This window comes from Phyllobates terribilis, unplaced genomic scaffold (genome assembly GCF_046119375.1).
Source record: "Phyllobates terribilis strain yellow unplaced genomic scaffold, ASM4611937v1 Scaffold_1__5_contigs__length_1240528914, whole genome shotgun sequence".
In the NCBI taxonomy this organism is placed as follows: Eukaryota; Metazoa; Chordata; class Amphibia; order Anura; family Dendrobatidae; genus Phyllobates; species Phyllobates terribilis.
The window spans coordinates 569176084-569191834 of record NW_027362761.1 but is presented as its reverse complement, the minus strand read 5'-3'; positions in this window follow the sequence as shown (position 1 = coordinate 569191834).

The window sequence follows — 15751 nt, the reverse complement described above, 5'->3', positions numbered from 1 at the left end:
GCCTGATGGCGGGAAATGGCTCCGAATGGCGGAAAACGGCCCCGAATGGCGGGAAACTTCTTTTTAAGGTAAGTATAAAGTCTTTTTCAGACACGCAATACCCGTTTGTGGCGGGTTGGTCACAATCCTGCCAACTACGCCAAAGCTGACTCGCCCCCTGGGCCGTGGGGCACCCGGAACCGGGCTTTAGTGCGATGATGGGGGTAGTAGTGGCAACCCGATCCCGTGGCTCAGGGTGGTCAGACCAAATGCTGTGGCAGTCTATTTGTAGAGTTATGAATGTCCGACTACGCCACCCGTGGATTGCGGTCAGGGATGACCGACGCTGCTAGGCAGACCGCTGGGGCTGATGTTGGTGTGCAGCACAGGGGTAGGATAACTCCCCACGGGAAGAGTGTAGCCTCAGGGCACTGTATGTGAATGCTGGGGGTGATAGTGCAGGCCGCAGTAATAAGAGTGCAGAGTCCTCTTCAAACAGTCCAGGGTCTTTATTGTTGGTATTACTAATGACCCAACAGGAGTACCGGGCAGGAATGGGCCTGGGTGTCTGAGAGCATTCGGGCGAGCCCCACTGGTCAGGGTGAGTGTGAAGGCCTACCGTTATCTCTGCACTTGCTGACTATCCCCCTTTTCGTGGTGTGATAGCCCAAGTCCCTGAGCTGGCCATGTACTTCGCCTGTATGGCTTGCGACTCGGGCCTTAGGTACCTTTTGCCTCTCCGTGCTGTACTGGTCCCTCTGTGTGGCGGAGCCTCCAGGCTAAGCAACAGTACATGTGAAAAAGACTTAGGTATACTAATAGATCATAGACTGAACATGAGTCAACAGTGTGATGCAGCAGCAAAAAGGCAAATACTATTCTGGGATGTATTAACAGAAGCATACAGTCTAGATCACGTGAAGTCATTATCGGTCTTTACTCCTCTTTGGTCAGACCTCATCTGGAATACTGTGTCCAGTTCTGGGCACCACATCTTAAAAAAGACATGAAGAAACTGGAGCAAGTTCAGAGAAGAGTGACCAGAATGGTGACCGGTCTGCAAACCATGTCCTATGAGGAACGGTTGCAGGATTTGGGAATGTTTAGCTGAGAGGAGACTTAATAGCTGTCTACAAATATGTCAAGGGCTGTCACATTGTAGAAGGATCATCTTTATTCTCATTTGCACAAGGAAAGACTAGAAGCAATGGGATGAAACTAAATGGGAGGAGACACAGATTAGATATTAGAAAAAACTTTTTGACAGTTAGGGTGATTAATGAGTGGAACAGGCTGCCACGAGAGGTGGTGAGTTCCCCTTCAATGGACGTCTTCAAACAGAGGCTGGACAAACATCTGTCTGAGATGATTTAGTGAATCCTGCTTTGAGCAGGGGGTTGGACCAGATGACCCAGGAGGTCCCTTCCAACTCTACCATTCTATGATTCTATGATTCTATGATTCTTAGGCCAAGGGACCTGAAATCCCTTGCGGGTTGGTTCTCTGCTGCCGGGCTTGCAACCCTGACAGCCTCGGACCCCATTGTCCGGTAGTGATTCTCTCAGCCAGGACCGGCTCTCGTCGCCTCTGTCCCTGGCTCGCAGCTTCTCCTCTGCCTCACGGACTCCTTGGCTACAGCTGAACTGTCCCTCCTTCTCTGGGACTAGTCTCAGTCCTGAGCTAGGTCGTCCAGTTCTCTCTAACCCTGCCCTCAGTTCCAGCTTTTATAGGGGCAGCCTGCTCCCACTACTGGCCTGGGACAGGAGGTGCTGTATGCTAATTGTCCCTGACCAGGGGACCTCACTCCTGCTCTCAGACACAGCCTTTAATATTTGTGACATCCAGGCCTGGGGTGACACACTGGTACCTACAGTGAAGAGCAAATTCCTGGCCAAGTGGCAGGGACCCTATTAAAGTTGAAAAGGTTGGCAATGTCAACTAAAAAGTCCATCAGCCAGGGAGAAGGAAGCCCTACCAGGTGTACCATGTCAGCTTGATTAAGCCATGGCGAGATAAGGAGCCTGTGGAACTCCGTGTTTGGTGGCTGAGTCTGACGCCAACGTGAAAGAAGTCAAGTTGGCAGAGTTGTTGTCACGTACCCAAAAGCAACAATGCAGAGAGTTGCTACATCGGAATAGAGACCTATTCTCAGAACTACCCAGTTGTACTCAGATCATAGAGCATGAGGTTCTTACGGAGGCTCATGTCCGAGTAAACTTGAAGCCATATCGGATTCCCGAAGCCCGCCAAGAGGTGATCTCTAAAAAAGTGAAGCGGATGCTTAGCCTGGGAGTCATTGAAGAGTCCAAGAGTGGCTGGTCCAGTACCATAGTCTTAGTGCTGAAACCAGATGGAGAATGGTGGTTTTGCAACGACTATAGGAAGCTGAACGAGATATCGAAGTTCGACGCCTACCCAATGCCTAGGGTGGATGAGCTTATTGAAAGGCTAGGACCCGCTCGGTAGATCACCACCCTGGATCTCACAAAAGGATACAGGCAAATTCCCCTGTCTAAAAAGGCCAAGGAGAAGACGACCTTCTCGACGCCAGACGGATGTTATCAGTATGTCAGGAAGCCATTTGGGTTGCAGGGAGCTCCGGCCACTTTCCAGAGAGCCATGGACCGGATCTTAGCACACCATAAAAAGTATGCATCGGCCTACTTAGATGACATCGTCATATTCAGCCAAGACTGGGGAAGTCATCTTGATAAAGTGCAAGCCATACTTGACGCCCTAAGGAAGGTGGGCTTTACCATCAACCCAAAGAACTGTGCTATGGGGATGGAGGAAGCCAAGTATCTTGGCTATGTGGTTGGTAGAGGGGAAATAAAACCACAAATAAATAACGTCGAGGCGATCCTGAACTGGCCACAGCCAGCAGGTCAGGGCATTTCTAGACATTGTGGGCTACTATCGAAGATTTGTCCCTAACTTTGCCCTGATAGCAGCTCTGCTGACAGATCCTCTAGAAAGGGATGAAGTCGGCTATGGCTAAGTGGTCCCCAGAAGCTGAGGCAGCCTTTTAGGAACTAAAACTGGCCCTCTGTAAACAGCCAGTCTTGGTGGCGCCCAACTTCTCCAAAGAGTTTGTGGTCCAGACGGACGGATTGGAAGTTGGGCTGGGAGCAGTCTTGTCCCAGGAGATTAATGGAGAGGAACACCCTGTAATGTACCTCAGTCGGAAGCTGTCCACATGTGAGAAGAACTACTCCATAGTGGAAAAAGAATGTTTGGCCATCAAGTGGGCATTGGACACTCTGAGGTATTTCCTGTTAGGTAGAAGGTTCAGGTTAGTGTCGGACCATGCTCCACTGAGGTGGATGCGAGAGAAGAAGGGGAACAATGCCCGAGTAACTAGTTGGTCTATTGTATTTTGGCAGACGGTGCCAAGCCCCCCGGCTTTGGGCAGAGGGGGGGAGTATGGAAGGTTGCAGCCAGACAGGTCGTGGATGGGAGGTATGTGTCCCCGAGGTGCCAAGCCTCGGTGATGTAGGACTCGGAAAAGCAGGCTCCAGCACACATAGTGCTGAGAGGTGTTTAATGGACCCGGATTATGGGACCGGGTTTTACGAGCAGCTGAAAGAGCTGGGTGGGATCAGGTACTCACTTACCTCCAGTCCAGGTCTTGGAAGGTCTGATTTAAGACAGCTGCGGCTGTCTCAGTCTGCTTGTGTGTTTTGCAAGGTAACGAGGCCTTGCATTCGGTGCTCAGACTCTGCTGGAGGAAGAGAAAGGCACTTTACTTAAACACCTGAGGCCGTGCTGTATGGACTTGTTATTTTGAGTTTTGTTCTGTTATATCTTTTTGTGCGGGGAAAAAGGCTGTTTTGTGTTTGCTTCATGAGCGGTTTATGCTGTCAAAATAAACCAGCCTGGATACTTTAATGAATACGCCTCCTGTGCCTACCTCAACTGCAGCCTAGTGAGTACCAAACCCTACAATGGGTATAATCACAAGGGACGTGGGCATACAGTAGAAGGTTGTACAATACCAGGACATTTCATGAAAAGTTGGTAAAGATTTCCAGAGTCCCCCCCCTTCCAAAGAAGAAAAATTTGTAAGCATGCATGATGGTACGGTGGCTCAGTGGTTAGCACTGCAGCCTTGCAGCGCTGGGGTCCTGGGTTCAAATCCCACCAAGGACAACATCTGCAAGGAGTTTGTATGCTCTTCCTGTGTTTGTGTGGGTTTCGTCCGGGTTCTCTGGTTTCCTTCCAGACTCCAAAGACATCCTGATAGGGAGTCTAGATTGTGAGCCCCAATGGGGCAGTGTCCATAATGTCTGTAAAATTGTCTGAATTGTAAAGCGCTGCGGAATATATTTGGCACTATATAAATAAAAAGATTATTATTATTATGTTTTGAGAAACTTGTGCCTATTATTGTGACTCTAATGATCATTTAAATATCTTAGCTATAAAAAAACCAGCATCAATTATCTTTATGATTCATAAGGTTTTCCCATCTCTCCATAAAACATGGGAACTATCGCATACTTGCTTTCACGTGCCCGTCACTCCCGGCGCTGGCACTGGAGAATCCTGACAGCGCACACTGTGTGTGTTGTGAGGATTCACAAGTCTGCAATCACATAGCGTGACTGCAGACTTGAACCCCAAGCATGGCCAACCACTTTAAGTCTCAGAGAAAGTGTGACTGCATATTGCATTACTGACATCAGCAGCTGTCTGACTGTCCCTGCCTAACACCGTGTCATCGACTCCTAACTCTTTCCTTCTCTATCAATTTATTGTTATTAATTCTATCTATTCTCTTCTCCTGATGCACTTTATTCTTCGCACTATGTCTCTCTGACCGAGCTCTGAGGTCAGCTCTCCTATCCATACTCCCCATAAAATGGCAGCAGTGTCTCCTGCCTGGGTTTTTATAGTGGCAGCAAGTGATCAATGATCTCTGACCTGTAGTCCCCCTGATTGGCTGGTGTGAGGCTCTGAAGATGTGTGTTGCAATAATCACCTAGCAGGTTAACGATGCAACAATATTTTATTTCTTACATCCAATGTTTTACAACAACTCCAGGTAAATTGTCAAAATACATTGCCCACGATCCTCAAGATCCCCTCCCTGGGGCGGAAGTTCCACTGCCTTTGTACCAGGTGATACTCACTGTCTCCCAACTTTTGGTTGGTCCACAGATTTCTTATCTCCAGCCAGTATAATCTGCAATCACATTCCACGCTCCTTCAGACGACAGATAAAACGATAGAAGCACAAGTATTCAGTAGCAATAGTCCTTACGAAAGTTCATCAAATCCAGACAACAGATCCCACAAATGTAGCACATTTATCCAGCCCAGTCGGCAACCGATCTCCAAACTCCATAGGCCATCCATCCATGGCTCCAGGACCTCAGCCTAGATCCTATCCCTTCAACGTCATTCCAACAACTCCCTGACTAAACATGTGGCTTCTTCCTCCCTCTCTGGGATCAGCCCCCTGAATGGGAACAAGTGTTCACACCCTCCTCCTTAAATATTTGCTTTTAGCTGAAAGAATGAAGAATATTCCAGAAGCCTTCCACCTGGGAGTGCATATGAGACCCCCTGTGGTGAAGGCTCTGGTGAACCTAATTTGCCCATCCACACAATGTGACTAGTGACTGTTAGAACAATGGCTTGACGCCCCTGAGACACTAGCTAGATTAATGGAATGATGGCTTTCCTTGATTACTAATCTTGGGTCTGGCCTTATGTATGCATAAGATCCAGCCTGCATGTCTTCCTCTGCTTACTGTCACTGAATGGAAGCATTGATTCCTGAGGCTGAACTGCTGAGCAAAAAAATCACTAATAAAACACAGAAAGCAAACCTTTAATAAAGCACAATAATAAGATTGACGTAACCGGTGCTCCGTGCTGGAAAAAGTCTGCATCCCTTAGCGCCGTGGACTCTGCTCTACATCCATTGGTTCAGTAGTCTTTAGTAAGTGGCCAGCTCCTTACAGCTGGCTATGCTATAGTACTGGGTAACTACATGCATTATAGTGAAATTCGCGGGTTATGTGATCCTTCTTCCCGGCTTTATGCTATCTGTAACCTCTACTGTAGGCAATTCAAGCAAAAACGAATTGCAAACTATTCAGATTTGAAAATTTCAACAAATTTTGAAAAGAATGTATATTAAAATCAATCAGTGCAGAATCGATTCGCTCATCTCTACCACCTACCTAAACATTGTGCAGTCCGAGTACACCCCTTCATGGCTGCGGTAATCCCTCATAGCAATGGCCTCTTTCTTCAGGATGATTCCTCACCACAGTATTCAGAGGAAGAGCTCAAGGTGATGAGAAGCTACAAGTCCCGAGGGTGCTAATCGGTTGTCGAGTCATGATGGGAGATGTCATTTTTAACGAAGGCATGAGATCCACAGGTCTTACACCATAATCTAAGGCATCTAAACAGTCCACAGTGCAGACTTAATGCAAATCTTAGCAAGCCCCGGTCTATGTATTGACTATTGGGTTCCTTTACTTGATCCTATTCCCCAAACCACAGAACATGTGTCTCCCGGATAACATCTAAGAGATTGCTTGTATTTTATTTTACAAAAAATCTTTAATTTGTTGATCAATATCTCCCATGTTAATAGCTCTTTGAAACATTACATCCATTTAAATTCTGAGGGCGGCTGCAGTGCGTTAGCCTAGTCACGCTGGTATTATCCTGTACTGTGCTCACATGTAGATGCCCAGAAAGTATGTGCACCCTTCAACTCATTAAAGGGAAAGTACCATTAGAAAATGAACTATTACATCACGGTTTTTTGTATTAAATGTATTTTTATTTATTTATTTTTTGTGCAATGTGTTTTTTTATATTTACAAATGTGTATTAAAATTAAAAATTAGAAATGTTGCACTTTTCACACTGGCCAATGGTTTTTTTTGGTTAGCTCTAACTTCCTGTTGTTTCAGGAAATCCACATGTACAGATCCTATCTCTTGTATTGAAGCATTTAATCAACTTGTGCTAAAGTCATTGTGATGGGAGGAAGAGTTGGGATGGCACGAGAGGATGAACTCAGTGATTAGCTGCAGCAGTGGTGTTCACTGCAGTCATAATGTCACCGCTGCAGCCAGTTAGCAAAGACATAGGCAGCATCAGAGAGCTGGTGCTGCACCTAGGGACGGTGAGTAACACAGTGCTGACCAATCAAGGGCATCACTCTAAAAGTACAAAACTCCTTTAATGAAATTTAAGCAACATTATTTTAGCAAATATAAAAGCAGAACAGCAATTTTGCTATTATCAAAGGCAAAATATACTCTGCCATTGTCCAGGACTGTAAGATTTATAGCTTATGTTTTGAATCAGGGACAAACCTCACGAATTCCCATTAAACGCGCCATGGAGCTCACTTTTCATGGCTTACATAGACACAGTACTGGCATGTGTGAGAGGCTGTGCCTGATACTGCCTCTCATCTAATTCACTTGCATAGATACAGCTGACGCACCCCTGGGCCTGTGTCGCACTGCGTTGCGCACGCGGGAGCTTACCCGGAGCCGGATCTCTTGAGGGTTGTAGTCTCGTGGCGGTGATCCGGTCCGTGCCCAGGGAGTCAGACTAAGTGGCGCTGTATTAGCGGTAGATGTTGGACGACTACGCCACCCGTTGAGTACAGCTGAGGAACCGCTGCTGCAGGGCAGACCGCTGAGGCCGGTGGTAGGATTGTGCAGCGTGATAGTATAACCCCCAACGGGAGGGGTATGGCCTCAGGGCAGCCGACGTGGATGATGGGGGTAGCAGGAACCACTCGGAGACGGTACGGTGTAGTTCAGGGTCTTTACTGGTGACAAAGATAGACCCTCCCGGAGTACTGGCTAGTGATTGGGGCCTGGTCAGTCCTTGAGCAGATGGGATCTCCCCTGGCCAGGCGGAGTTGTAGGCCTCCCAAACTAACGATACTCTTCCGGCTACCTTGCTAGAGGCGGGTATAAGTAGCCCACGTCCCTGAGTGTACCGTGTGGTGCTCACCCGTATGGCCGGTGACTCGGGGCCTTCTAGTAGCTTCCGCTCCACGACGGCGGTGCTGGTCCCACGCGTGTGACCGTGCCTTCGGGTTTCTGGGCCAGAGGACCTGCAATCCCCTGCCGGTCGGTTTTTGCTGCTGGATAGGAGTTAGTCCCCACAGCCTCGGACTCCGGGTCCGGTGATAACTTCTCAGTCAGGGCGAGCTCTGCAGCTGCCAGCCCCTGACTCCTTGTAGCACTGCTCCCACAGAGCTCCTGATGTTCCTTTCCTATATCTGCTTCTCTGTCTCTACTTCTTCTCTACTCACTCACCCTGCCTCAGCCCTAGGTTTATATAGGGGAAGTTCTTCCCCTCCCAGGACTGGGCAGGAGGTGTGGCATGCATAGGATCCCTGACCAAGAGACCTCCCACCTGCTCTCAGACGTAATATCTCTATCACTGTGGCAACCAGACCCCTGGGGTGTCACATTCCCCCCTAGTGAACTTTAGTACTCCGGGACTAAACATATTTTTAGAAAAAAAACATAACAAGGTATAAACAATAAAAATACAATAAGAAAAACACATAAAGATGGTTACGGCGTGTCCGCAACCGGGTGCAGTTTTGAAGAAAACAAAGGTGTCCTTTTCACCAAAACAGGGAGACGTAACCAGGTAGGGGTCTGTCCTGCCCTGAGTCCTTATCAGTCTTTTAGTCCATCCTGGGTTACGCTCCAACTAATTGTACAAGGATTCCCGGTAAATCCACCAGGGACTCCTAAAAATAACTAGAAACACATAATTATTTACAAGCAACAAGAAAAACAGGTAACCATAAATAAAACAACTTATACACTTCAAATCCTCCATCGTGCGGGTAACTGGCCTCTAGTGGCCCTAGTGGACCTACGGAGCTGACTGTGTAGCCCCGAACTACAGGGTGTAGGAACTGTCAAGGGTAAACTGGGCAGCTGTCCACGGGCCCTTTGGCTCACTAGAGGCATGGCAGGTTCACTATAAGCAGAGGGTTGATCCTCCTGGTCTGCTGGTGTGGGGTCTTCTGCCTCCTGGACCGGCTGTTCTTCCAGCTCTAGCTGTTGCTCCGTAGGCGCTTGGGATGCTGGTTGGAGGAAGGTGAGTACGGGTACCACAACTGCGCCATTGACTTGAGTCCAAGACCGAGGGAAGTCTCCGAGCACAGTACTAACCATATCTTCCCTTTCCTCTACGGGTCGAGGGTCTTCTTGTTCCTCTTCAGGGTTCCGTAGCTGTTCGGGACACTTCTTCAGGTGATCCCGGGATACAATGGTTGTGGTTTCCCCTCCGTCTTTACTGATGGTACAGACCTTCGGGTTGTCGTGGCTTGAGGGCAGTACGATGTACGGGTCCTTCTCCCACTGGTCGTCCAACTTGTGGAGCCGCCTTTTCCTCTTCAAGACCTGCTCTCCGGGTACCAGGGGAACAGCGGGAGCACACTGGTTGTAAGTTTTCTCTTGTCTTTCCCTAGCTTGACAGAGACTTCGCTCCACGCTCTCCTGTACTTTCCGATACTGCTGCTGCCTCTCTGTGTCCCAGTCTGCTTCTGGTGAAGTGTCCTCGGGTGTCAGGACTCCCATCTCCAGGTCAACAGGTAGCTTCCCAGGTCTTGCCCTCATCAGGTAAGCCGGGGTACAGTTGGTGGAACCTACCGGGATGTGGTTGTATAGGTCCACTAGGTCGGGCAGCCTCTCAGGCCACAGACTGCGTTCTTCCAGGGGCAATGTTTTCAGAAGATCTATCACCACCTGGTTCATTTTCTCACAAAGTCCATTAGTTTGCGGATGATAGGGTGTCGTCCTTATCTTCCGGCAGCCATACAGAGTGCAGAATTCTTGGAAGACCTCCGCTTCAAAGGCAGGTCCCTGGTCTGTCAACACTTGGTCCGGGTACCCGTGTGGACGGCAGAAATGCTGCTGGAAGGCTCTAGCTGCTGTTCGAGCTGTTAAGTCCTTGACGGGGACGACAACCAAGAACCGGGAGTAGTGAACCACGATGGTTAGTGCGTAGACGTAGCCACTTCTGCTTGGGGTCAGTTTTACATGATCCAAGGCTACCAGTTCCAATGGCTGCCGGGTGACGATGGACTGCAGGGGAGTCTTCTGGCTGGCACGGTCCTTCCTTCTTAGGTTGCACGGGCCACAGTCTCTGCACCACCTCTCGATGGTTCCCCTCATGCCTACCCAGTGGAACCGCCCGCGCAGCAGGAACTCCAGCTTCTTCCATCCGAAGTGTCCAGCCCCGTCGTGGTATGCCTCCATCACCACGGCTGCGTCTCTTCGTGGCACCACTACTTGCCAGATTAGTTCATGCGTCCGGGAGTTAACCATTCGGCGGCACAACTTCCCCTTATAAAGGAACAGTCGACTCTTCTCAGCCCACAGTTGCTTGGCTTCCTCCGGAGCGTCTGGGTCATGGTGAGCCTCTGGCCGAGTCAGCATCTCCTTCACCAGTCGGACGGCAGGGTCACTGTCTTGCGTTTCCGCCCAGTTGTAGTGAGGCAAGGGATTAAACGTAGCAGCTTGCTTACTCCTTACCCGGTGGGAATACTGGATAGTCCCATGACGGTGGAACGCGGGGAGTTCGACTTCTTCCAGTCCCTCTGGATCTTCTCCTACGTCCGGTAGGTTTGGCATCCTGGACAGGGCGTCCGCGTTGGTATTGGAGCGTCCTGCCCGGTATTTGATTGTGAACTCGTAGTTGGACAGACGGGCCATCCATCTCTGCTCTAGGGCACCGAGTCTTGCTGTGTCCAGGTGTGTCAACGGGTTGTTATCCGTGTACACGGTGAACCGGGAGGAAGTGAGGTAGTGCTTAAAGCGTTCGGTGACTGCCCACACCACTGCCAGGAACTCTAGCTTAAATGAGCTGTAATTCTCAGGGTTTCTCTCGGTGGGTCGCAGTTTTCGGCTGGCGTAAGCGATTACTCGTTCTTTCCCCTGCTGGATCTGGGACAGCACGGCTCCTAGCCCGATGTTACTTGCGTCGGTGTAGAGGATAAAGGGCTGGCTGTAATCAGGGTACGCCAGGATTTCATCCCCCGTGAGGGCCATCTTCAGCTGGCGGAAGGACTCTTCTTCTAACTTCTCACATCTGAAGGGTGGCTTCTGGTTCTTGGCCTTCCGGGACTGGCCTATCAGGAGGTCCTGCATAGGAGCTGCCTTTTTGGTGAAACCGGGGATGAATCTGCGGTAATAGCCTACCAACCCGAGGAACTGCCGCACTTCCTTTACACTGGAGGGACTTGGCCATTCCTTAATTGCGGTGATCTTGTCAGGGTCGGGAGCCACTCCATCAGCGCTCACCACGTGTCCCAGGTACTGCACCTTTGGTTTCAGGAGGTGACACTTGGAGGGTTTCACCTTTAGGCCGTAGCTTGCCAGAGCTTCGAACACTTCCGCCAGGTGTTTCAGGTGGTCCTCATACGTCTTTGAATATACGATGACATCGTCCAGGTACAGCAGGACCGTCTCGAAGTTTCTGTGGCCCAGACAGCACTCCATTAATCGTTGGAAGGTTCCTGGTGCGTTGCAGAGTCCGAACGGCATGCAGGTAAACTCGCTAAGTCCCATCGGGGTGGTGAATGCGGTCTTCTCCCGGTCCGCCTCTGCTACAGGAACCTGCCAGTACCCACTAGTGAGATCCAAGGTAGAGAAGAAGTTAGCAGATCTTAAAGCAGCCAAAGACTCCTCTATCCTTGGTAAGGGGTACGCATCCTTGTGTGTGATACGGTTGATTTTCCGGTAATCTACACACATCCTCATGGTGTTGTCTTTCTTTTTGACTAAGACTAGTGGAGCTGCCCAGGGGCTACAGCTATCCCTGATCACCCCAGCCTCCTTCATGTCTCTAAGCATCCCCTTGGCGTGTTGGTAGTGTGCAGGGGGTACGGGTCGATACCTTTCTTTTATGGGAGGATGGTCTCCCGTGGGGATGTGGTGTTCTACCCCCTTGACTCGCCCGAAGTCTAACGGGTGTTTACTAAACACTCTCTCGTACTCTTGAACCACCCGATAGACTCCCTGTTTCTGGTGTGAGGGAGTGGAGTCAGTACCCAAATGTAGTTGCTGACACCAGTCCTCCATTGTTTTCTGAGAGCCGTTACCTTCCTCCGGGGAAGATGGAGGCAAGGGTTCTACGGACTGTATGGAATCTTGATTGATGGTATACAATTTGGCTAGCGTGGCATACCGGGGCAGGTACACTTCCCTCTTCCCGATATTTATTATGCGAACGGGCACCCTCCCATGGCGTACATTGACCACCCCCCGTGCTGTCAAAATGGTGGGCCTACTGTCTGAGTAAACTGGTTCTACCATTGCCTGGTAATCTCTACCTCTCAGACCAATAGCTGCCCGGCACCAAATCATCATTTCACTTTTCGGGGGCATGGCAATAGGGAAAGGGTCACACATTCGCACGCTACCAATCTCACCACCGGAGAGTTCTAGCTGTTGCCGTCGCATCAGTGCCCGGATCTCTTTCTGGAGCACTCGCTGCTGGCCGGAGCTGGCGTTCTTGGCAACCTGCTGTAAAAGGAAAATCACCTCTGCAAGACAATTTTCAATTACATTAGTTCCTAGAGTTATCTTTGGGTGACTCTCGTGTTTGTCAATGTCTACAATGATCAGTCCCTGTGCTGCCAGTTCGACTCTACCGATTTTAATGGTCACCTCTTTAAATCCAATCTGTGGCACGGGCTGACCATTGCTGGCGATGATACTCAAGTCGTCGTCAGGGTAGCGGGTGATATCCGAGTCATTCCAGTACTGCTTGAAGAGCACGTACGGGATGGTGGTGACCTGTGACCCGGTGTCCAGTAGGGCACTCATAGGAATGCCATCCAGTACCACGGGTAAGACTGGACGTCCTCCCACATATTTGTCGCGCCAGTTCGATGGGCCTGGTGATCTTTTTCCTGGGGGTTGGCCCTCTACCCCAGGTTGTGCCAGTTTAAAGGACAGTACCTTGCCATATGTCCGGGTTGATTGCAGCGGCGGCAGATGGGTCGTCCGTCCTCGTTGTATCGGTCGCTGGGTCTCCCTCTGGCCGGTGGGGTCCTCCTTGGTCGACGCCACGGGATGTCCTCCGGTCCGGATGCCAGCTGGATCTTCCCTGGAGTGGAAACCTGTAAAGACTGCACAGTTCGGGTTAGCGCAGCAACGCTTTTAGCTAGCTCTTGGACCTGATGGTGCAGGTCTGGAGCCGGGTCATTGTTCAAAGCCTGCGCATCAGCTCCCACAGGCCCTGCCGACAAGGGTGCCGCCTCCTGGTGGTAAGTGGTAGTGGGGCGTCTGTGGGTCACAACGCCACCTGGTGCCGGTTCTCGGAGCACCCGGATGGCTCTGTCCTTGAACTGTGCAAATCCCAGATGAGGGTCCTGTAAGGCCATTGCCCGCAACTGGGTTCGGTGGGCATTGCAATATAAACCCTCTATAAATTGTTCAGTCAACAGCCTGTCCTCGTCTCCCACGCCGTCAGGGTCGGTCTGCTTAATGGCTCTCAGGGCCTCTTGTAGGTTCAGGGCATAGTCCCTTATACTCTCGTGTGCTCGCTGCTTGCACCCGTAGAATCTAAGCTTGATCTCGGCTGAGGTGCGGGTATCAAAGGTGTCCCTCAGCCGGGTTAGTATCCCTGCGACAGTCCTCCCCCCAGGTGGCCAGGACTTTACCTCCCTTTGGGCTGCCCCGGTTAATTGAGCCACCAGGATGCTCACTTTTTGCTCCTCTGTGAGGGGGTACACCTGGAAGAGGCTATCCAGCTTTTCTCTAAAGTCATGCAGGGTATGTGACTCCCCTGAGTACTGGGGTAGCCAGGCTGCCCCCGGGATATAGGGCATGGTGAAATGCATGACCGCAACAGCGGTGGCGCTGGCGGGGGTTGAAGCGGTGAAGCTCTCCTCCGTATCCGACATCCTTCTCCCCCCTAGTGGACCGCGGCCTACCTTGCGATGATCCTCTTCCGTAGGCCGCGGCTCCGCAGTGCATCGTCAGGGTTGAGGACCTTCCGTCGCGCTCCTGTGACGTCGGCGTCTGCTGGGCTCCTTCCAGGACCTTACGCAACGTCCGGACGTGAGGCGGGGCTTCAGTTCTCGCGCGCTTTCGGAGTCCACGCCCCTCTTCTTCCCGCGCGGCGTCCTCAAGATGGCGTCCAATGGCGGGAAAACTCCACGTATGGCGGGAAGAAGGCCGAAGATGGCGCCGGATGGCGGGAAAACTCCACCGATGGCGGGAAGGAAGCGGAAGATGGTGCCGGATGGCGGGAATCTTCACCACAGGTAAATTTGAACAGTCTTTTTCAGGCACGCAGTACCCGGTGGTTGCGGGCACGGAATCCTGCCGACTACGCCAAAAGTTGACGCACCCCTGGGCCTGTGTCGCGCTGCGTTGCGCACGCGGGAGCTTACCCGGAGCCGGATCTCTTGAGGGTTGTAGTCTCGTGGCGGTGATCCGGTCCGTGCCCAGGGAGTCAGACTAAGTGGCGCTGTATTAGCGGTAGATGTTGGACGACTACGCCACCCGTTGAGTACAGCTGAGGAACCGCTGCTGCAGGGCAGACCGCTGAGGCCGGTGGTAGGATTGTGCAGCGTGATAGTATAACCCCCAACGGGAGGGGTATGGCCTCAGGGCAGCCGACGTGGATGATGGGGGTAGCAGGAACCACTCGGAGACGGTACGGTGTAGTTCAGGGTCTTTACTGGTGACAAAGATAGACCCTCCCGGAGTACTGGCTAGTGATTGGGATCTCCCCTGGCCAGGCGGAGTTGTAGGCCTCCCAAACTAACGATACTCTTCCGGCTACCTTGCTAGAGGCGGGTATAAGTAGCCCACGTCCCTGAGTGTACCGTGTGGTGCTCACCCGTATGGCCGGTGACTCGGGGCCTTCTAGTAGCTTCCGCTCCACGACGGCGGTGCTGGTCCCACGCGTGTGACCGTGCCTTCGGGTTTCTGGGCCAGAGGACCTGCAATCCCCTGCCGGTCGGTTTCTGCTGCTGGATAGGAGTTAGTCCCCACAGCCTCGGACTCCGGGTCCGGTGATAACTTCTCAGTCAGGGCGAGCTCTGCAGCTGCCAGCCCCTGACTCCTTGTAGCACTGCTCCCACAGAGCTCCTGATGTTCCTTTCCTATATCTGCTTCTCTGTCTCTACTTCTTCTCTACTCACTCACCCTGCCTCAGCCCTAGGTTTATATAGGGGAAGTTCTTCCCCTCCCAGGACTGGGCAGGAGGTGTGGCATGCATAGGATCCCTGACCAAGAGACCTCCCACCTGCTCTCAGACGTAATATCTCTATCACTGTGGCAACCAGACCCCTGGGGTGTCACACAGCTACAGAACCAGACACAGCTGAGCATAGATGATAGTAATTGGTACAACCAGTTGGATGTTGTGTCTCAGTTCCTGATGTGCTGTAGTTGTATGATGAATATATTGGTCTGGGACAGACTTTCATGTGACGTTTACCACTGGAATTGGATGTTTCGCCCCCAGCAGTTCGCCTCCAGCAGTTCGCCCCCAGCAATTCGCCCCCGGGTACATTTCGCCCCCGCACATTTCGTCCCCAGCATTTGGCCCCCAGGATGTTTTGCCCCCGCACATTTCACCCCCGCACATATCGCCCCCAGTTCGCCCCCGGATGTTTCGCCCACAGCAGTTCGCCCAAACGTCCGGGGTTGAAACGTGCGGGGGCGAAATATGCGGGGGCGAATCTTCCTGGGGGCGAAATGTGCGGGGCGAAATGTACCTGGGGCCAACTGATGGG